General features: G+C 48.7%; 1 protein-coding gene and 1 long non-coding RNA gene across 3 annotated transcripts in view; one reads left to right on the top strand and one right to left on the bottom strand.

Annotated features, from left to right (window-relative positions):
* Positions 1–13,543, bottom strand: part of ST3GAL2 (ST3 beta-galactoside alpha-2,3-sialyltransferase 2) — a 339,116-nt gene extending 325,573 nt beyond the window's left edge. Inside the window, exon 1 of one of the 2 annotated variants that reach the window (XM_069655010.1) lies at positions 13,438–13,543. The gene's annotated coding sequence lies outside the window, so the exon portion shown is untranslated. The remainder of the gene's footprint in view (positions 1–13,437) is intronic. The other variant, XM_069655018.1, reaches the window with a different exon arrangement.
* LOC138583090 (uncharacterized) lies at positions 13,535–17,974 on the top strand. Its single transcript, XR_011305152.1, has 3 exons — positions 13,535–14,803; positions 15,557–15,593; positions 17,383–17,974. It is a non-coding gene; the product is annotated as an uncharacterized lncRNA (long non-coding RNA).
* Positions 17,975–21,585: the final 3,611 nt, after the last annotated feature.

The raw sequence follows: 21,585 nt of genomic DNA, 5'->3' as shown, positions 1-21,585 counted from the left end.
CTGCTTCAGTAAAAGAGGATCTCAGAATTTGGGACGAAGGCCTGATAAATTTCAATGGGATACAGATATGGCCAGATTGGGCGCAGCCTAACCGGGAAATCTGGTTCTACACAGCTGCTGCGGGGAGTGTCGGTTTCGGGACCATTTAGGAGAACAAATGGTGTGGGGGAGATTGCCCGTGGAATGGGCCAGCAGGAAGCTAGTCAGGAACATTACGTTTTTAGAACTATTTCCTATTATATAGTTGGCACGGTCCTATGGGGGAAGCATGTGGTATTTTGGTCTGACAGCATGTCAGTGCTTATGGCGATCAATAATCAGAGGGCATCTCGCTAAACATGTCCCAGGAGCACTGAATATCACAGCTGATGCATTGTCTCGTTTCAAGCTGCAGGAATTTCACAGATGGTTGCCACACGCAGAGGCAGTGGGGACTCCCTTCCCCGACTCACTGAGAAGTCGGGTTGCCCCAGTTTAGCACCCATGATCGCTCGATCCTTGTCACGGAAAAAAAAATAATCCAAAAAAATAAAATAAAAATGATGGCATATGAAAAAGCATTACAGGAATATTGGGGGTTTTGTGGGGGAAAAGTGGCGGGGAGAGAGCTTTCACAGGGACACAGAGATTGCATACTTGGGGCATTTAGACCTTCATGGGGTGACTAGCCCCATCTACAATTTGACCATTCAAAATGGCATTAGCAGGGTGGCGCAGGATGGGGGTAAGGGAACCCGATGCAAGGAGGCCCCTGGACGCACAGAAACTGGAACAGACGGTGTTAACATTGGGAGGGGTATTCTCTGACTGGTATGAAGTAGCACTATTCCGGGCAGCGTTTGTCACTGCCTTCTTTGGGGCTTTAAGAACTGGTGGGAGCATCCAAAACTGATGTGTTGTGGGAGTCGAATGTGCATTTCCAGGGGTCAGCCAGAGTGTCGATTCTGGTGAGGAAATCCAAGACAGACCAGGAGGGTAAGGGCATGCATAGTGATTGTCAGCAACGGGAGCAGCACAATTTGCCCAGTGATGGTATTGGGGGGGGGGAACACATCGAGCTCAGTGGGGGGCGCAACGGGCCATTATTCAGGCACCGAGATAGTTCTAGCACCTTGGCTTTACAATTCAGGGTGCTTTTCCAGAGGAGTATTATGGCTGCAGAGCTGGTATTCGCGCCACATTCCACGGTGGCGGGGCTCGTGATGCATGAGGCAGAGATCATGAAACTGGGTAGGTGGAGGTCGGAGGCTTACAAAGGGTACATAAGGCATCACTTGGCCTGTTGAGGACCATAAGGGGCAGCAATGCAAATGAGACACAAAGCACCAAGACGTCTGATGTTATGCATAAAGTTCCTGTCTCTTATGTTATCCATAGAGGATGCCCCGAGTGCTGGTGGTAGGTCACTCTTTCAGTAAACAGAGTGAAAACTCAGACCGGGGACCTCAGTGACACGGGAGCGATGATACACTGCATCGGAAAAGGGGGCATGCGTGTATGCCAAGTGCGGAGCATCATGGCAAACCACAAAGCGAGACATCAATTACCCTGAACCCGATTTGGTTATATTGCACATTGTGGGGGGTGGGGGCAGGGGGATGACCTGGTGCCAATAGGGAGGAAGAATCTGCCTACAGTTGGCATTGGTCTCCCTCTTTGGGTGGTTATGCAACTTCTGCCCACAGCCAGCGATCGTCTGATCCCAAATCATCCCCAGGACAAGTTGGAGGATACCAGGGACAGCAAGGCCGCTAACCATATCTGCAAGGAAACAAAGGGGGGTCTGGGAATCTCTCTACCAGCACGAACACAGCCCAATGACATGTTCTTGGGTGAATAACCCCTGGGAGAGACTCTACCAAGTCTTTAGCTCACTGTCCTTTTCTCAGAGAAGAAATTTCCCCTCATATCAGCCTTTGTCCTGCCCAGGGGCAGTCCAGCGCCGAAATGCTAGGCAATTCTCCTCTGAACAAGAGTACCATCAGTAACCCCATACACGTGTTTCAGCCTTGTTGGGCATCATCAGTGAGGTGAAACTGTTGTAGTAATGGCGCAAATCAATTCTGTGGTCTGATAAAACGTCAATCTGTTCACAGCCAACAGCGACCAGAAAAAAAAAAAACAAAAAAAAAAAAACACATAATAAACCAAGCACTAAAAAGTATACAGTATACACTTCAGGGACAGCGCCCTCACACCTGAGCCCCAAGCTAAAGCGCTAGTAAAAACTGCTTCTTCAGTCTCCCAACACCTAAACCATCTTGCTAATCACTAAAGCCTCCCAGCCAAACACACTACCTATTTAAAAAAAAAAAAAAAAAAAAAAAAAAAAAGACTAATCGCCCACCATGCCTTCCACCACAGGGAAGGAGCCCAAATACAGTGGTCGAAGTGGGCGGGAGCGGTTCTCCTCCAAATTAAGTTTGACTGGTCCTATACTTTTATTTTAAAATGAAGCCGTTCCAAAATGGTTTCCTTTTAAAATAAAACTGTAGGAAGAAGTTGAAACTTGCACTTCAGTGCACTGCACTGAATGCTCCCTTACACAGCAGGTGCATGTGTTTGGGGGGGGGTTGCATTGTGTGCGGGAGGGGGGAAATACACAACTACCATGAAAACATTGGACAGCTAATCCGGAGCCATTCAAATGCAACACCATGCTCCTCCCTTAATAAAAGATAACGTGGTCAGCATTTCCGCTGCGGCAGTCCCGGGGGACGGGCGAGAGGCAGTGTAGGGCCGCGCTATAGTTACCTTTAGAACAATGGCAAGCACGTGCGCTCGGAAACCGCTGACACAGCATTTAGTAGCTCCCGCCAATTTGCTGAGAAACACTCCCCAAGCAGACGCTCGAATTGGAGCCCTGATAAAGCGCCAGAGGAAGTAAACGGTCACCTCATTTCCTATCCCTCGCCAGTGAGCAACGACCAGAACATAAATAAAACAGTGCTGGGGATGATGTACAGGGGAGGGTCCCACCAGTGACTGGGGGGGGGGGGGGTCCAGGCGATTTAGGAGGGTGGATTATTCTCAAACACCCTCCCTGCCGCACCCCAACACAAATTAAAACGTGCCTTTCAGGGGAAGGTAATCATGAGCCCCTGGAAAGTAAGTGTCCCATATGAAAAGCATTTCTTATGATGTTGCAACGTTTAAGTGGTGCACACTTTAAAAGAACAACAAAAACGATAGTTCACTATTTTCTGCAGATCACCATCGTTACACGCAAGTTCACAGGCTCTAAATTCCAAACTGACTTACAAGTGGTCTTGTGCTTAAGTGTCTCGACTCTGGCCCTGGTAGTGGGTTCAAATCTCGTCTTGGTAATGTGCAAGTCGGGATCTGTTAAGCAGGGCAAGAACACTGACTTGAGGGTGCAACAGATTCCCCGAATCTGGGGAGACATATTTAGCCAGGTCAGGGAACCGATATATAGTCTGTAACGGCGCCATGATGCCTCCGGGCGCTCGATTAATCCAAATAAATAAACAAACAGGCCAAACCAAGAGCAATGTGATCAAAAAATGACGGCACTTTTTTGATCCAGCCGTCGCCAAGATATAGTGTCCCCCAACAAACGAGAATGTCTTGGTTGCTTTCCTGGATAACCTATATTGGATACATTTTACCCAGTGCTGGAAATGGGAAACATTTACTGGGAGACCCCTCATCCTTGGAGAGGCAGGGCCCCATGTCAGGTCACAATACAGTTATCTCTTCATAGAACCCAATCCTTGCGATTTGCATACAAGCAAAGCGCATTATGGGAACATAAGTATGTCCAGAATTTTTTTTATTTGAAACATGCCTTATTGTGATTCAGTAAACCCTTCTGAGCAAATAACGGAACAGTGTTAATTGGTCAGACTACTCACAGTAAGAAAATATGTCTATACATGGGAGGACATAGCAGCCTGGACCGCTGCAACACTACTATAGCTACCGCTACATCACAGAGAAGACCCCCTCAAACCAGCCTTATTGTGACAAGTCCACAAAGACCATGAAGAAATCTCACCCACTACTACACACCCAACCCAAGACGATGGAGTATTGAGGCTCAAGCCTCGGTATCCAATAATCACCACTGTGACAATAAAACCCAAGGTGGCGAGCCAATACCGCCTCAGGTAATGCCCCCGGGACTGTAGTTACAGGCCCGAGCATAGCGAGGCCATTTTGAACAAAAATGGCCACCGGGAAAGGGAAAACGTAGTCCGCTTTCCATTTCCACAGCGCCTTCGCTCCCAAGAAAAGAAAAAAAGTGGTAGGTGGGGAGTGAATAGTTTGCAGGGGGGGTGCCCGAGTCCCTGGCGAGGGACAAAGGCAGCCTCCAGCTATGGGGAGGCTCGGAGCGGGTATTGCCCCGTTTCGAGCCTCCTCATTGACTAATGGGCTGCCACGCCCCTCGTCGGGGACACAGTACCCGGCCCGCATTAACGTACATGGGAATACCGTGTGGTATGGCTCGGAAAAGAGCCAATCCACACATATTCCCGGTGCCCAGCACGTGCCGGGTCCCAATGATGGATAACAACTGTCACCAAGAAGACATCAGCTGCAGACAGTTACAACCAGCATATGAGGCGTGACTGTTTCTGTATTAAGTTGCTCATACCAAGTCTACTAGAAATGTCTGTTGAAACGTGGGTTGCATGTGTATGTCATAAATCAGCGCCTGTTCTGAAGCAGAGTTGTCACATGAACAAGCAATAGCCAGAGATGAGCAGGGAAAACCCCGCAGCTCCAAAGCGGGGGGCCAGTAACCTGTGCCCCAAGGAAGACAGGAGAGGAGGCAGGACACCTTTGCTCTGTGCAACCCCCTCTTCCTCTCCTTCCACGCTTTTGTTGTCCCGAAGATTCCTGGAGCCAGGCAGGAGGAAGGACAAGGTGGGAGTAACACCTTAGCCTGCACACCAAGGGAGGTGCTAAGCACCCAGGGCAGGCAGGAAACAGGTAGCCAACAACAAAAGAAGCACCTCGGGGTGCAACATGCCGTCAGTGCCAGCCGGCCAGGGGCTGGACAACACAGCCCCCACACAGGCAGAACAAAGATCAGGGCCAGCCCCTGGGATAATATAAAGGAGCTGCATTTGCAGCAAGAAAACACAATTCAGTTTGGGACTCTGCACGGAGCCCCAAACGTGAGCTTTGCCTTGCTCCATTTCGAAGCTGCTGCCATCTGACTCCTGTTTTGACGCCGGCGGTCGTATTTTGCAGATTTCCCAGAAAAAGCGCGGCCACCCTTTACCGGGTAAAGGAAAACAGGACGACTGCAATGGCCGGGAAGAAGGCTGTGCGCCTTGTACTGGTCTGCTGTGCGCCTTGTACTGGTCTGCGGCGAAAGCGGAGACGGCAGGAGCGGAGAGAGCGGCAGGAGTGGAAACAGGACAGAAAAGGAGGCGGTAAGCAATCAAAATGATAACGAGACCTTCGCCGTCAGGTCCTGTCAAAAATCATACTAACCTTTTTGGAGCGGAGATCGGGGAGCCCGGGAAGGGAAAAAACCACTCAAAGCCAGCAGAGGCAAGAAGGATCTTTGGGCGTAGCTGAAAAAGGGGTGGAGCTTGCTCCGAACACAGTAAGCCGAGGCACCGTACCTGGCTTCAACGCGGCGAGGAAAAGCAGGACCTGGCGAAGGTTGGCAGGGAACAGGCACCTCAGCCAAAGGTTTCATGAGCCGAAGTTTGTTGACTTTGAAGAGTGTGCAAATGGTTTGGAAGCAGGACGACACACAGCAGAGTGTTGAACAGAGCGCGTGCAGCAATAACACAACCACACAGTTTGCATTTTTAGAAAACCTGAACAACAGAAGGGGCAAAGTTACGCCAGTTTTGCATGAAGCAAAGGAACACGAGGACCACGTGGCATTTTTTATTTAAAACAACTTAAACATTAGTACCCCGATTGCGGGGCACAACAAAATTAGCCACACACAGCCATGAACAAAATGAAACTCATGCTGTGGGCTGCAGGGGCTGAAGAAATCCATGGTTGGCCATTAGAGGCGGAAATAATTGTTGAACAAGGGGGGGTGGGGTCCCTTTAAAAGCATGGACCGGCCCCAACCCCACACAGGAGCAAACGGGGGCACCAGGACCTGGGGTGCCAGGCACCCTGCCAACAATCCCAGCAACAGAGGGGGTTTTGGCTGCAAACAAAGAAGGAGACGCGAATATAGTGGCAATAACAGCACACAAGAATGGTGTAATGGTCACAAGTGTGCAGTTAGGGGAAATGTTAAAAGCCTTAGAAACAGATACAAAAAATAACTAGCCTGGAACATTGAGCAAATGGTAATGAGTCAATCTGGAAAAAGGGAATGCCTAGAAATATTTTCACTGATGGAAGCACAGAAAAGGGGGTTGGATGCATTTAAAGACCCCAAAAAGATGGAAGAGAAAGTAATAACAAGAAATGTGCAAGTAGAACGCACCTGGGACAATTGGCTGAAGGCTTTTATTATTTTAGCAACCACAATATTAGAGAAAACCCCAGGGGATGGCTTTAAGTTATTAGCCTACATAGACAAAAATCAGAGAGGTAAAGGTGGTCTATGGGGGGGGGGGGGGAGGGGCGGGACGCGCATGGCTCGCATATGATGGAAGATTTAGGAGGGCCATGCCTGAGCGACCAGTGATCAAATGGGATGAGGTCCAAAATTATTTATACCCAATGAATAGGAAACAACCATCAGAAGGGGGAAAACACACAGTCCCATAACAAGACAACATGTGCAAGCAGCAATAAAGCTACTGAACCTGAGAAGCACAGAAAGGGGGAGCAGCCCTTTCGGAAGAAGCAGCCATGGAGTGGGCTAAACACAATACCCGCAGCCAGTACAAAACGCAAAATGCCAGCAAAGCCCCAATTTGTTGGAATTTTTAAAAAGGACAATGCAGCTGGGGCAAGGAATTCAGGTACAATTGCGGGGGAAGAGCACCCTGGCAGCAGTTGCACCTGCTTGCCAGGCAAGGGGCACAAAAAAGAAGAGCAGTGAAGCAGGACACAAAGTTAGAATGGAGGCAGGAAAGGCCCTAATCAACAGAAGATTAAAAAAAAAAAAACGCTAGCTGCATATCTAGACAGGAATATCAGGTTAGCAATTGAAAGGGGGGGGGGTCAAGGAAGGTTTCCCATTTCAGGGCAAAGGCTTGCTATAAAGGAATTAAAAGTGGGAAGAATCGGAGGCCATGGGAACAAATGCCATTAAAAAAAAACAAACAAAAAAATACACTGTTTCCCCGTTGGTCTAGTACCCAAGAAGGAACCAGGGAAAATGAGCATGATTCATCACTTATCATACCCAAAAGGGCAGTCTGAACGACGGAATGCCAGAAACTGAATCTGTAGTGACCTACACCCACTTCCAGGAGGCACTCAGAATAGTCGGGAAATGCGGAAAGGGGGCTCTGATGGGCAAATTGGACATAGATTCGGCAAGTTCCCTAATGTCATGCACCTTAAAAGGCTGGGGGAGAGTGGCAGGGCTACAAAAGGCCAAAAGATGCCCACTGGACTGCCAGAAGCTAGTCAAAACGACAGGCTTACTCGAAGAGATATGTTCACACCCCTATGAAACCTTGCTGTTTAGAACAGCTTTCTCTTGAGCATATTTTGGGGCTTTCAGATTGAGCGAGCAGTGCCAGACACAAAAGCTAGCAATGGGCTAGGTATGATGGACATAAGGGTGAGGGCAGAAAGCATCACCATTGACGTCCAGAAGTCCAAAACAGGCTACAAAATGGAAATATATATTGTATTGATTCTAAACTGTCCAGCATGCACCACCAACAACAAATATTGCATGCAGCACCCGCTAGGAGGAGGCAGGTTCCTGATCCACAGGGACACACCTGCCCCGAGTCACTTTCAGTTCAGAGGAATCCTGATGAAGGCCAGTTGCAAGGCAGGGTGGAACCCTAAGAAGTTTGGGACCCATTCCTTTAGAATTGGCGCAGCAACAACTGCATGGCAAGGAGGCTTGGGGACCCTGCAGGGAAAAAACATGGGGGTGGAAGTCAGAATGTTTCAAAAGGTACATAAGACCAGAACTAATCTAAAGCCGTTTTTTCTCACAAACAGATCAAGACACCCCACTCAAATCAGCCTCGATTATAGGGCACTCGTTTGTGTCCAGAACAGGGCGATGGGCTGAGGAAACAACATTTAAAAACACCATCACCCCATGGTGGGGCTACAGGGGGGCTAGTGTGGCCAGACATCCATGAAAAACTGGCAGACTTGGTCTACAGAGATCCCCCAGAATCTTGCTGTTTAGAACAACTTTCTCTTTAGCATATTTTGGGGCTTTCAGAGTGAGCAAGCTCATAGCGTCAGACACCAAAGCCGGCAATGGGCTAGGTATGATGGACATACGGGCGAGGGCAGAAAGCATCACCATTGACATCCAGAAGTCCAAAACCGGCTACAAAGGGGAAATAAATATATATTGTATTGATTCTAACAACTGTTCAGCATCCACCACCAACAAATATGGCATGCCGCTCCCGCTAGTAGGAGGCAGGTTCCTGATCCGCAGGGACACACCTGGTCCTACACCTAGGGGTCAATGACCTAGTCTCAACGGGGAGGAGAAATCTATTGGAAGACACATGCGCCTCTTTAGCAGACATAGCCCACAACTGGAAGGACACAGATCTTTTATTCAGCCATCCTACTCAGGAAAGCATGGGTGGGGGACAACTCATTCAAAGACATAGACATTGCCAGGAAAAAACTAAATTGAGAGAAATTCTGCGCAACCAGGGGTTTCCGCTTCATCAAGCACAGCGCAAAATCCCTAGCCAACCCGGAGCTTTTTCACAAGACAGGACAGACAGGACACACCTATCAGTAACAGGGATGGAGCATTGCCACAGAGAAAAGGTGGACAATCAGGCTGCAAGGGGATGTCGGTAACAACTTTTGGGGGAACCTGGAAGGCCGGCAACCCCTTCAGGTATGGCGACACAGGCCGCAACGTCAGGATCTCGTGCCCGAAAGTGCACATTGTGTTATGGTTATTATGATTGTTTTGTTTATTACCACATAATGAGGTGCAATAAAGAACTCTCTGCCTTTCTATTGCCAACACTCACTCAATGTTTCGTGTGGTATATGGGGGGGGTATCTGGATTCCAGCCGTGTTCCTTTGGGTACACCGGTTATAGCCAGCGCTGTACAGGGGGAACCCTGCAGCTCCAAAACGGGGGCCAGGACACCTTTGTTGTGCGCAACCCCCTCTCCCACTTCTTCCACGCTTTCTTTGTCACAAAGATTCCTGGAGCCGGGCAGGAGGAAGGGCAAGGTGGGAGTAACACTTAAACCTGCACACCAATGTCGTGCTAAGCACCCAGGGCAGTGCAGGTAAGAAACAGGTAGCCAACAACAAAAGAAGCTCCTCGGGGTGCAACACGCCGTCAGTGCCAACCGGTCAGGGGCTGACCAACACAGCCCCCACACAGGCAGAACAAAGCCCAGGGCAGCCCCTGGGACAATATAAGGAGCTGCAATTGCAGCAAGAAATCACAATTCAGTTTGGGACTATGCACGGAGTCCCAAACAAGGACCTTGCTTATGCAGAGTACTTTTGCCTTTTCCCAAAACCCTCCTACAAAAGAAAAGGGGGAGAGAAGGAGAAGAAAGGGCACCATACGGGGCCCACACTGTCGTGGGACAAGAAAGGTGGCACAGGCCAGAGGGCGCAACTTCAGGACCTCGGGCCCAAAAGTACACATTATGTTTATGTTAGTTTTGTCACCACATAATGGAGGTGCAATAAAAACCCACTGCCTTTTTGTTGCCAACACTCACTCAATGTTTCGTGTGGTATGTGGGGGGGGGGGGGATCTGGGTTTCAGCTGTCTTCCTTTGGGTCCACCGGTTCCACAGCCTCATTCAGTGGTTGAAGTGGTGCTCCTATACTTATTTTAATTAAGTTTTACCGTTCCTATACTTTTATTTTAAAAAGAAACTGTTACGGAACAGTTTCGTTTTAAAATAAAAGTGCAGGAAGAAGTTGAAGCTTGCACTTTCAGTGCACTGCACAGGACGTTTCCTTAAAGAGCAGGCACATGTTTTTGGGGGGGGTTATTGTGCATGGGAGGGGGGCGCGGCGATGGAGTCTGTGGGGAGCAGTGCAGGCCAGTAGAGAACATAGTTGCACTACTTCTTTTCGTACACTTCGACCACTGCTCATTCAGCAGACCGCTTTGAGAAGACTCGTCTGAAAGCCGCCTGGGACAGGGCGCAAGGCGTGTCGCTCCGTCATGTCCCGGCCCATTCTCTGCGCTGGTTTATCGTACGTACTACTTTATAGACGCCGTGCCAAGTCCTGCGACCTGCCTTCTCAGAGGGGCATTCTAGCTGGGCTGCCAGTTACTGCAGGTCTAGGCGTGTGGAACCCGCAGCAAGAGCCCATCCTAAAGCAACGGAGCGCGTCGGCCAAGGTGCTCCGAGGTCAATGCTGCCTCCGAGGGCTGGGCGGCCCGGGCGCCCCGCGGCGGATTCCAGTAGCCCTGAGGGGAGCGCGGGTGCGCCGTCCGTCCGCCGAAATATGGGCACCGGTGCCTGCAGGGTGTGAGGTACCCCTGTCGAGATGTGGGCATCGGTGACTGCTGTAAAGTAGCGAGGGACCGACCCAACACCTTGAGGCCACACAGCGCGCGGGCTCGGACCTCTGCCTCAGGAGGATTCTCTGGAGGCTGCAGCACGCAGCGCGCGGACCTCTGCCTCAGGAGGATTCTCTGGAGGCTGCAGCACGCAGCGCCCGTCACAGCGGGAACGAGGCTCTGCACGCGAGTGCGGGACCAGGCAGCGGCTCTGCCCGCGCTCCAAGTTAAGGCCCTACTTGTCAATCAATGTTCGTGACCGCCCCAAACGCCACAGCCAGTTTTGCAAGGCGCGTCGCCACACATTCCTTTTCCGCGGGAAGTATAAGCAAGGCGCAAGCATGCCAGCCATTTCCAAGAGGTCTCACTTTCTGAGAGAAGGAAAAGGACGGGTGGAGCGCAGCCCAGGGCCACACAAACACGCAGGGGTGGTGACTGGGTGAGCCCCCCCCCCCCCCAAGATCAGCAGCCGCATCCTTAACACTCATACCCGCATACCAGAGTGCCCTCAACCCCGGAATAATGCGTGAGGGAGCCAATGTGGTGTAAGAGGGTTTGCGGTGCGCGCGGGATTCGACGCAACCCACAACCGCGCACTTTCTGTCACACAGAAAAACTCGCATGGTTCCGTGCCTCCGCTTAGTTTGCCAGCACAGCCTAAATGTCTGCGCGCACGAGCCGTCCACACGGAATACTCCAGCGCCAGCTGCCAATGCGCCTTTTAAAGATTAACAAAGTAAGTACCATAATGTGATAAAAAAAAAAGCTCGCAGTCACCCCTTGCCCGTATGCGAACCTAAGGTTGTGCGCACAGCTAGGAAGCAGGGGCCTTAACCAACTGAGCCAAGTTACGGCACGGCATTCCGTTGCATGGCAATGATGCACAGATTCCTACAATGGATGTACAGACAGACCCGGGCAGGGGGGCTTAAATAATTAAGCGTGTTTGACAGATTTAGCTCCAGCCGATTATACGCAACCTGCCCGCCGCCCTCCTTTCCATCACCCTTACTAACGCATTATGGGCAGAGTGATGGCCCGCGCCCCTCTCCTGGCCTGGGGGCTCGGCCTCCCACGAGAACCAGCCCCCATTGACGGGGTCCAGTATCCCATCTGCCGCCGAGGGACTGACTCCCTGCCAAACTTCCTAGGAGCTCTCTGCCCTTTTCCCTGCCACATGCAGGCATGCCAGCTGCCCCTCTGCGTCAAGGGCAACCTGGCGTATCTATTAGGTTGCCTGCCAACCTCCGCGCGAGAAACCTGCAACGTGTTGGGCAGCAGGCGTTGAGATGTGCGCCTCGGGCACCGAGAAACCAGAAAAAGCTGCCCCGGCGGGCGATGGTAACGCGATACGGAATGCGGGGCTTCCAAACGGTCGTGGGCAAACTGCTGACGTCTGCTCAGCTTCTGTCAGCAGAAAGTGGGCTGAGAGGGGCTGCACGAGGGAGGGGAAAGGATGTCTGACGGAAGCTCGGGCACAGGAAGTTATTCTATCAGGCCCACAGGCTAACAGGGTCTGCCCAAGTGAGTGGGAACGCGGCTGCTTTAGACAGAGAAGCTGCCCGCAGGAGGGTGAGAGTCAGGACTCAGAATTAAGTTTGCTAGAGGCTCTCATGGGAGGCGGATTCTGCCTGGGTCGAAGGTTTGCAGGAATGAGCCTGCCCAGGGGTCTGCAACCCGTGCCAGGCAACATGAACGTGGTGCTATAAGCGAGGGCTCAGTCGAAGCTGCTCTTTAAGTAGATAAGCAGGGACTACTTTTTTGGTGAGCTGGGATAAGGCTGGCAGGGGCTTCTGTGCCTAACGGGGGGCTGGGTGGGGAAGCCTATTAAAAGGGCTACAACGTGGGCAGCGGGCATCTCGCCGGAGGCTGCCTAGGGGAGGGAGACGTGAAGCCCACCACGAGCTCCTTTTAGCAGGAGGCGGGTGAGGGGCCCAAGTGGATGCCTTCCAGATGCTGCCTGGCGGGAGGGAGGGAGGGAGGGAAGGCAGCCCGACAGGATATGCCTGAGGATAAGGAGGAGGGGGGGGCTGATGTATGTCTTACCACAGACTGGCTGATCACAGGGAGGGGGCGTGGGGGATTCCAACAGTGTCTGTCTTGCAGCAAGGGGGATGTGTAGGGTGGTGAATACCCACCACCTTCTGGTACTTGTCTATTCCGTGGAAGCATCGCGTGCTCTGCTTTTCCATGTCTCCCCAGGGCTTGTGTGACTGCTATAATCTGGACCCGTGAGTCACGCTCAGCACCTGGGGAAGCCTCCGGGGCAAGCCTGATCCAGGGATTAGTGTATACACGGGGGGCATAAATTATGCATACACTGTGGGGGAATAGTGTGTGCATAAAACGCAGCATTTTATATAAAAGTAGAAACACAAGCGTTTCTGCAAGGCTGTCGGATACCTACGAGCATCGTTGCACGGTGTTCTCCTGCCCCTATTATCCAAAGCATGAGTCACGGCCCAGATGCTCAAGCATAGGCACGAATGCATAGAAGCGTGCCCGGTAGCCTCCACATGGGGCTGGGAGTGGTGGGGTGCGCCTGAGGGGACGCCAAATCGGAGCTCGCATGCAGCTTTTCTGCGGGGGGTTCTCCCTCCCTGGCGTGCTCTAAGGAATAGATGCAGCACAACACTCCACCGCTGCCCTTTCCTCACACACCAGTGATGGATCACGTTTTGCCTATTTTCGTCCTTTGTCCCTGTTGAATAATCCCTCGCTCCAATTCAATCCTATTGCAATGTGCAATACCACACTCTCTGACCCTGGGGTCTCGCTCTCCCACCAGCTGCAACATTTCCCGCCCCACCGCACGGACACTTACCTCTGGGAGGCACCCCATGCAAGCAACGACTGCCCATCATCGGCTCACAGGCTCCCTGCCCGCTATGCCACAGCTGCTCCTCATCCCTTCATCCCTCCAGCCCCCGCCTCCTCCTCCTCCTCCTCCTCCTCCTCCTCCTCCCCTACGCTACAGCCCCTGACTATTGGCGGCCATAGACAAAGGACTGATGGGCAAACCCACCGCGCTCCGCTAGGCAGCGGTGGACTGGGCGGCCATCTTATACTCGAGCTAGGTCGCCTCGTATACAGAGGTGCTCGCCAGTGCATTGAAACGTTTAATTCAAAACAGTAATTCATTTAAAAACTAGAGATTGTAATGGTATGCGTATAGTTTATTTTACGTTGCTGTAACGCTTTGTGAAAAGAAATAAATGTGAGGAATTATTGAACAACTTGCATCATTTTAATACTTGTTTGATGTATTTTGATAAGTAACTATTCACATTTTCCTATCTTCTGTCCTGTACTTTCTGTGCGGCGAGTAAACCTGACACACGGAGCCCCGCGGCCTCTGGGAAATGGAGTCCAGGTGCTGGACCCCGTAAAATGAGCTTGACGTCAAAAGAGGCTTTGACGCAGTGGAGATGTTCGCAAGAGTGCTGAAGCGCCGAGGTCCCCTGTGCTACTAATAATGGATGGAGCAGCTCAAATAGCAGACACTCCCTTCAAAGATGCCATTAATGAGCTCATCTAATGAGGAGGCGCGAGTTAAACTCGTGCCATTCTGTGGGGGAAACTAACTTTATAATCCGAAATAGAACAGCATAACTCCCGAGTCCAATGGTTCTGTTTTTCAACTGAAATTAAAATTGATATGTAACAACTGCAACAATGAAACAAACCACACATAGCCTGTACAACAGCACATGCAGGCTACCAACCAAAAACACACCTAAGCTCAGCAAATGGTGAACAACGGAACTGAAGCTGCCAACGCACATAACAGCTCTCTCTCTCTTGCTCTTTCTCCGCGGCTATGCCCTACTAACTTAGCCTACCACCTTGCCTTTCAGAGTGCCAGGGGACAACTCCAGTGGTGATAGGCGTGGTACAGATATACTTTAACATTAACATTGGCATGGAGCACTGTTTCCCAACGTCCGAAATTCTGGACCCTTTCTGAAGGGACCTGCTGACCATCAGAGCCACCATGAGCAGGACAAAATGAAGAGGGTGACCTTAGTATGGGTCTGCGCAAACACTTTCCTTTTGTTATCAGCAGTGCCTTTCTTAAGCGTGAATCTTTAGGTAGCGCATTTGGCACCGCAATGGGGCATCTCCAGCTAAAAGTCCCAGCGCAGCTCCAATTAAGTAAAACAACTGGGTCGACTTCCAAGACGATTAAAGTGAGTAAAACAATAAAGCTAACTTTTTAAGATTAACTTTATGCCTATGATGTCTACTACCTTGACATGCCAAAAAATGTGTTTTATTTTATGTTGGTATCATGTTCTTAACTTCATGCATAACAGCAAGCTATACTTTTGTGATAAACAATCTCTATACCGAGTGACCTTTTTACAGTTTCTTTTAGATTGGGGATCATGTTTACTAGTCATGCATAAATGTTTTACACATGCTTTTTATGAGGTGCCATATTTTCAGTCACTTGTGTGGCAGGGCGGGGGCATCGAACAGAATGAATTGCAGTTTCCAACACCCCATTCTCAGTCATACAAAGGCATACAAAGGCACAAGTGTTTATGCCAGCACAGCATTTTCATGCTGGCACACATGCTTTGGATTCTTATGGCATTTGCTTGCTTTTTACACAAGCTATAAGCAAGCGTATTCCAAAGGAATCAATTGCAAACTCTGCCGGCATGTATAAATGGCAGGCAACATTTACTAAATTTGCACTAAAAGTGTAAAAACTAAGTCATACAGGCCTACATTAACAACATTGTTTTTCACTTCATACCGCAATTGACTAACATTACATGCACAGGACCTGTTTGCACTTAAGTGCTAACATAACAGACCCCCTGTCTGCAATTTACATTTTTAATAAAAGAGCCCTGTGTACTTTTTAAAGATGCCGTAAGCATAGTGCTGTACTATAGGGGATTTTTTAAGGCTATCATTATTTTACATTCTAGGACTTGCAGTTTTCCATTCAGGATCTGGAAAATAAAGGTATGATGAATGATATTCTTTTGGCTTAACGTGTTTCTTTTAGTATGTAGATATTGTCATATTTCTATGAGATTTTTGGATTTTTCAAGTTAACACTATAAGACAAAGTTGTTGTTAAAAGACAAACCTTAAATATGTGTTTCAAGTAGAGGTGAGAAGATATATAGTTAAGTGCCTAAATTGCAGAGTTGGTTAAAATCCTGGGTTCACTGCTTACCCAGAGTAAGTGATCAAGAGGAAATTATTTAAACTCGATGTGACTTAACAGCAAAAAGCATAGTCCTTACAAGTGATTTAAGTTCACACTAAAAAAGGCTCCCTTAAAATGGAGTAGATTTAATGATTTTAGGGACAACATGGTGTCACCTCCTGCTCTTCCATTAGCGGTCCTGTTGGTTGTCACCACACGTTATTGTTGAAGTAACCCTGCCTCAGTTTCCACATCACTTAATTTGACAGGGAGATATTTAGTCAAATCTGCCAGTCACTGTGCAAGAGATTATAGCCTAGCAGACTGACAATAATTTCTTGCCTGTTGCTGCCAGTCACTGAAGTTGCCTGGGCCCATAAGAGTACGACCCCAAATGAGAATGAGTGAAGCTCTTTGCTTTGCATGTTTATGCTTTGTTATTTTTCACAGCTTCTTGGAGCTTCCGGATCTGTAGGCGGTGGAGTAGGGTACTAATACAGGAGCAGGACAAGGATGCTTTGTTTCAATGTTGATATGTTGAGATCTGAAAGGATAAGGCTATATAGTGTGTACGCCGTGTCAAATCTTCGGATGCCGTCCATTGTCTCCTAGAAGGAGCCCGTCCTCAAGAGGCCAGGGAGGTGAAACCGCTAACTAATAGTCCCCCTAGCGGTGGCACTTAGCAGGAGTATCTCATGGGGAGGGATCCCCCCTGTGGCACTAGGAATGACTATCTGAAGAGAATGAAGTATGCCCGCCAATCACCTCATGCTAGACCCCCCTTCCTATAACACTAACAACAACCCCTTCCTTAATAGTGTCATGAGCTATTGTCACCTTACCGTTCCCCTCGAAATTACTGCGATGAGGAAGAATAAGAATGACCTAAGTGAAGATCCCTTTCCCAGTACTGTGACAAAGAAAAACTCCATTGACTCACAAGGGAACCGCAAGATCAGTACTGTGAGGAGGGAGAAGCGCAGAAGCAGGTATATTATCTATGGGAACCACATTGAAGAGTCTAGTGGTTACCGACTTCCTATTCGTCCAACAATAGTTGACATCGGAGGGAAACCAGAAAGTGTTGCCGAGCCCTCCCTGATGACACCAAGGTTCTTAGCCTCACAGAAAGGAGCAGGAAGAGGGCCCAGAGTGGGTGACCAGGGAGAGAGAGTACATCCCTTAGTGCATGAATTTCCCATTTCTGTTGCAGTGGCTTTTACTTGTGATCACAGGGTTGCATTAATAATGTCCCACTTAACGCAGTACGCCCACAATCAATACAAACTACACAGCAATTTCATAGTTCATCCATCGCATGGTTTCAACCTGTGTATGCAAAGTACATTTCCCTATGGTTCATTAATAGTATGCTCCCATAGAAAACACCACATTACATGTTCAAGTGTATTTCCCGATGTTTCATTAATAGTATGCTCCCATAGATAATACATACATATTCATACATTCAGACTTACAACATCGTTCTGCATTAAATCATCACACTCTGTGCATGAAACACCCTCTCCCTTTTTTTTTGCTTTCTTTCTGTGCCAGTGCTTCAGCAGGAGTGTAAATCTCCCTTCTTCACACACACAGGAGACCCTCGATTGCAGAGATCAACTTGTCGAAGAGACCAGCTGGTGAGTGAAGGTGTGGCTGCAGGAGAACTCTTGTCCAAATAACGCAGTGCACCCCACAACCTCCTCCCGACCTCTACCGACTCTCCAACTATGGCAGCATAGTCCAACTGAATCTTTAACTGAAACGAGGTTCCATCTAGGGTGGCCAATTTGTGGGCAATACTTTTCACCATGCCCACCTGTGTTCATAAGCAACTTAAATTAGGTGCCAGCAAAGAGTTTCAAAGTTTCATAGAACAGTTTATTTCGCTTAAGCGGGCTCAGCATGATATGCAACTGTGTCATCTGAGCCTCCTTCAGTTATGATGAGAATAAAACAGCTTTATACATTCTTCATGACAGGCCATTACATCACTTAGGCTAATCGTGAACACAGGACATGGTTTTGGTTTACTCCATGCAGCTGTTGCTTGGCTAATTTAACTCTCTGATGCCGCCACCGAGAATAAACGTGTATGTGTGAACCACAAAAGGGCTTTCTTTTTCTTGCCAAGCAAGCACTCTTTAAACGTTGACAGAGACCAACTGATTAGAGAATCTATGTTCATTCATTTTACAAAGTGCCTACAATATTTGTGATTTCTCACACACATACAGAAGAAAGCTGGGAGGGTCAGACCCCTCTCTCACCAATTGTAACATCCCTGGAAGGAGCAGTGACTGGCTCATGTTGGGATCCCGAGCAGGTTGAAAAATACCACCCCTAACCGTAAGTCTTTCTCACATCTCTCTGCCCAATAACAGTGTCCATGAGGTTCAGAAAAACTTAGAGACAGCTACCCTGAGATGAGTAGAAACCATCAGGGAGAATCCACCTCTGGGAACGAGATGCAAGAATTTTCCCACCCAGAAAAGAAACTGAGGTAAACCTTGATCCTGAAGGGGAAGAATTTGCATGTAATGCTTCCACTGGAAATGCCAGCCTTCCTGAAACCCTACCATTTTGTGAAATTATCCCTTCTCCGAAGATCAAATAATAGGAATCTCTAGAGGACCCAATCCCTATACCTCCCACCCCCTGGTACAGTGACCCTATAACATCTGAAAGGGAACAGGGGAGTAAATCTTTCATTGCACAATGTAACAGGGCAGAGTCTTCAGCCCCCACCCCCCCTGGTTAAACAAGGGCCCTCGATACCCCTGCTTCAGAGGTCTCATACCCAGATAGCTTTCGGGAAGAACAGGAGGAGCGAGAGCCATCCATCCCAGCGATACCCCTCTGTGATTTCCAGGGATCAGAGACACCCGATAGACCTAAAGGTAGTGGACCAGGTTTGGACGCTACAGTGATAGGGGGCACAAAAGGAGATATACCATCTATTATACCCCTCTCTCCTACCTTAGACCAGAAGTGCTTCTCCTGTGGATATTTTGGCCACCTCGCAAGACATTGTCCCTTTAATGTCTTAGCTCCGCATTTATTAACATCCAAGAAAGAAGACCCTATGGGTTATCTAAGTCTCAATAAGATCAGGGAAACCCAAGGAAAAAGTCCTAACCTACTTTTCACTAACATCCTTTGTGCAAAGACCACCACTCTAACCACAGAAGACAGAATGCAAGAATGTTCCCTTAGAAAGAAAAAAACAATCCCAGAAAAAGAACAAAAACACCTGCCTGTTCGCAAGCGGGCATGACCTCTATAGGGTCCCGCCACCCACGAAACCCTCCACTGGGTACAAGATAGGTCCCCATAGTAGTCAGGTGGTGGAGTTGATGGCAGTTCACCAGGCTATCATCACTGCTGTGCAACACCGACTCCACAAACTGGTCATAATCACTGATTCAGATTATGTCCAGAACGGGTTCGTGGAGCACCTGATCAATTGGAAAACCAGAGGCATGTGCGTGTGGAAATAATAAACCACTCAAGCATGGGAAACTCATACAAAATATTGATGATCTGGTCACCTCTAATGGGATGAACATCTATTGGAAAAAGATTAAGGGTCATTCCAAAATAGAGGGACCAGACAACACTGGACACGACCTGGCTGATCAGTTGGCCAAAATACCAGAGCCATCCAAGGGGATCTCCTTGAGATCGAGTCCCTTTTGGGGGAAATCCAGGTCACTGCTGTCACCAGGTCCCAAACACTTGCTCACAATGAACTCTCAACTGCCCAGTGGAGTAAGGAGAACCCAGATGCTGATTTAATTCTGGCACAAAAAGGGGATCCGATTATTGGGACATTTTACCAACACATTCAGGACCCCGTGAATGTTCCTCTGACGGAAACCGATTATATTGGAAAAGAGGATCTCTGTGTGTTGATGAAGTTTCCCAAAATGTTCCGATTCCAAGATAGTTTGTTGGTAAGGAGATCCATCTCTGGATGTGACCAGTGGGTGGTACCTACCTCATTCCGAAGTCTGATGTTAAGTCACACCCATGACACGGCCACAGCCGGTCATCAGGGGTTTCACACTACTCTAGAAAACATGCAGGAGGTTGCATGCTGGCCACACATGGGGCAGGACCTCGACCAATATTTGAAGGGGTGTCTTGTGTGTACACAATTTCAGCCAAGTTCACTAACACACCAAGCTCCCCTCCAGAGGAGGGGGATCACACTGCCTTGGTCAGATTTAAAAGTAGATTTCAATGGACCCCTTATTCACTCCTCTAGGAGGAACAAGTACATGTTAATAGTAACATGCTTGTTCACCAAATGGGTGGAATGTCTCCTGGCCCCAAATCGCAAGGCAGAAACAGCAACTGCCTTGATGATCAACCACATCTTCTCGCATTTTGGCCTTCCCCAAAGGATTGAGTCAGACCGAGGAAGTCACTTCACCAGCGAAGTGATGACAAAGATGTGGGAGACACTTGGGGTAAAAAGGAAACTCCATATTGCATACCGCCTCCTCTAGTGGGGGAGTTGAGATGTACAATAAAACCATTGTGACCATTCTTGAGAAGTTTGTGGCAGACTTTGGGCCTAGTTGAGACATCCTATTACCGCTTGTCCTGATGGCCATCAGATCTACACCATCCTCTGCACCCAAAATGTCTCCATTTGAGCTAATGACTGGACGAAAAATGGTGTTACCTCAGCATCTGCTCTATAGAACACAAGAGCAGACACTGATAAATGCCTCCACAACACATTAATATGTTGAGAATCTAAGAAAACACCTTCAGCATGCTTTTGCATATGCACAGCGGAATCTGGAGAAATCGGCAGAGGGGATGAAAACCCACTACGACTTAAAAACAACTAAAAAAGAATACCAAGTAAGAGACAGGGTCTACTTGTAGAATTTTCAGAGGAACCCGACTAAGGAGCGGAAGCCCCCCCCCCCCCGGCAAGTCCCTTTGAAATTGTAGACAAAGTTTCACCTGTCACCTACAGGATACACATCCACCAAAGGAGAGCTTTCAGAAGAGAAATTCGTCCACATCAATCACTTAAAAAGTTGTCACCCAAGGCACACTTTGCAGCTGATTGATGAGCCAAAGGAAAATCAAGCATGAGAGACATCTGGAGAATGAGAAGAAAGGAAAAGAAAAAGCAGAATGGAGGTCTTCACGTTCATAGGTATATTTACATAACAGAGAGTATTTTCCTTTAGTGTTACTGTAAAAATGAAAAAAATGTGTTTTAAAAGTCAAATTGTTGTTCTTGTCCAGTTGAGTAATCTACTTGGTGTGATGGTAAAGATGAAAAATGTTTATGTCCTAGAAAGTGTATGTTGTAATTATTGTCCCACTGTTGTAGTTCTTCCGGGAACAGTGTCAGTAAAATATCCTAAAACTAGTTTTTATCTATCTTCTACTAGATAATTAACTCCATTACGGCCTAGCTTGATGTGGACTGTCCCGGGGACCTGGAAGGAAAGGATGGAAAGGGGGTGCCGCTCCATACCCTCCAACATAAAGACGGAAGAGGATCCCGGAGTGCTGTTACCATATGAAGAAGAACTCCACAAAATGAACCCCGCTCTGCCCTTCTCTTCCTCAACAAGAAGTCATGGAAGAGCGGGGGTGGGAGGGATTCTGTGGGGTACATTTAAGGCCCACAACAAAAATCCCTTTACCTCAAAACCACGTGGAAATATGGCAGAAGAACCGCTGCGCTTTTCTTTCCATGGCGCAGATGTGTGGCGAGCACTGAATACAAGAATTCCACCAAAAGAAGTGCTCAGCATTATTTTA

The sequence above is a fragment of the Ambystoma mexicanum genome, chromosome 1p, assembly GCF_040938575.1.
Source record: "Ambystoma mexicanum isolate Mex_15411 chromosome 1p, UKY_AmexF1_1, whole genome shotgun sequence".
Lineage (NCBI taxonomy): Eukaryota > Metazoa > Chordata > Amphibia > Caudata > Ambystomatidae > Ambystoma > Ambystoma mexicanum.
Note: the sequence above shows the minus strand (reverse complement) of the source record. Positions and strands in the feature narration are given on the sequence as shown.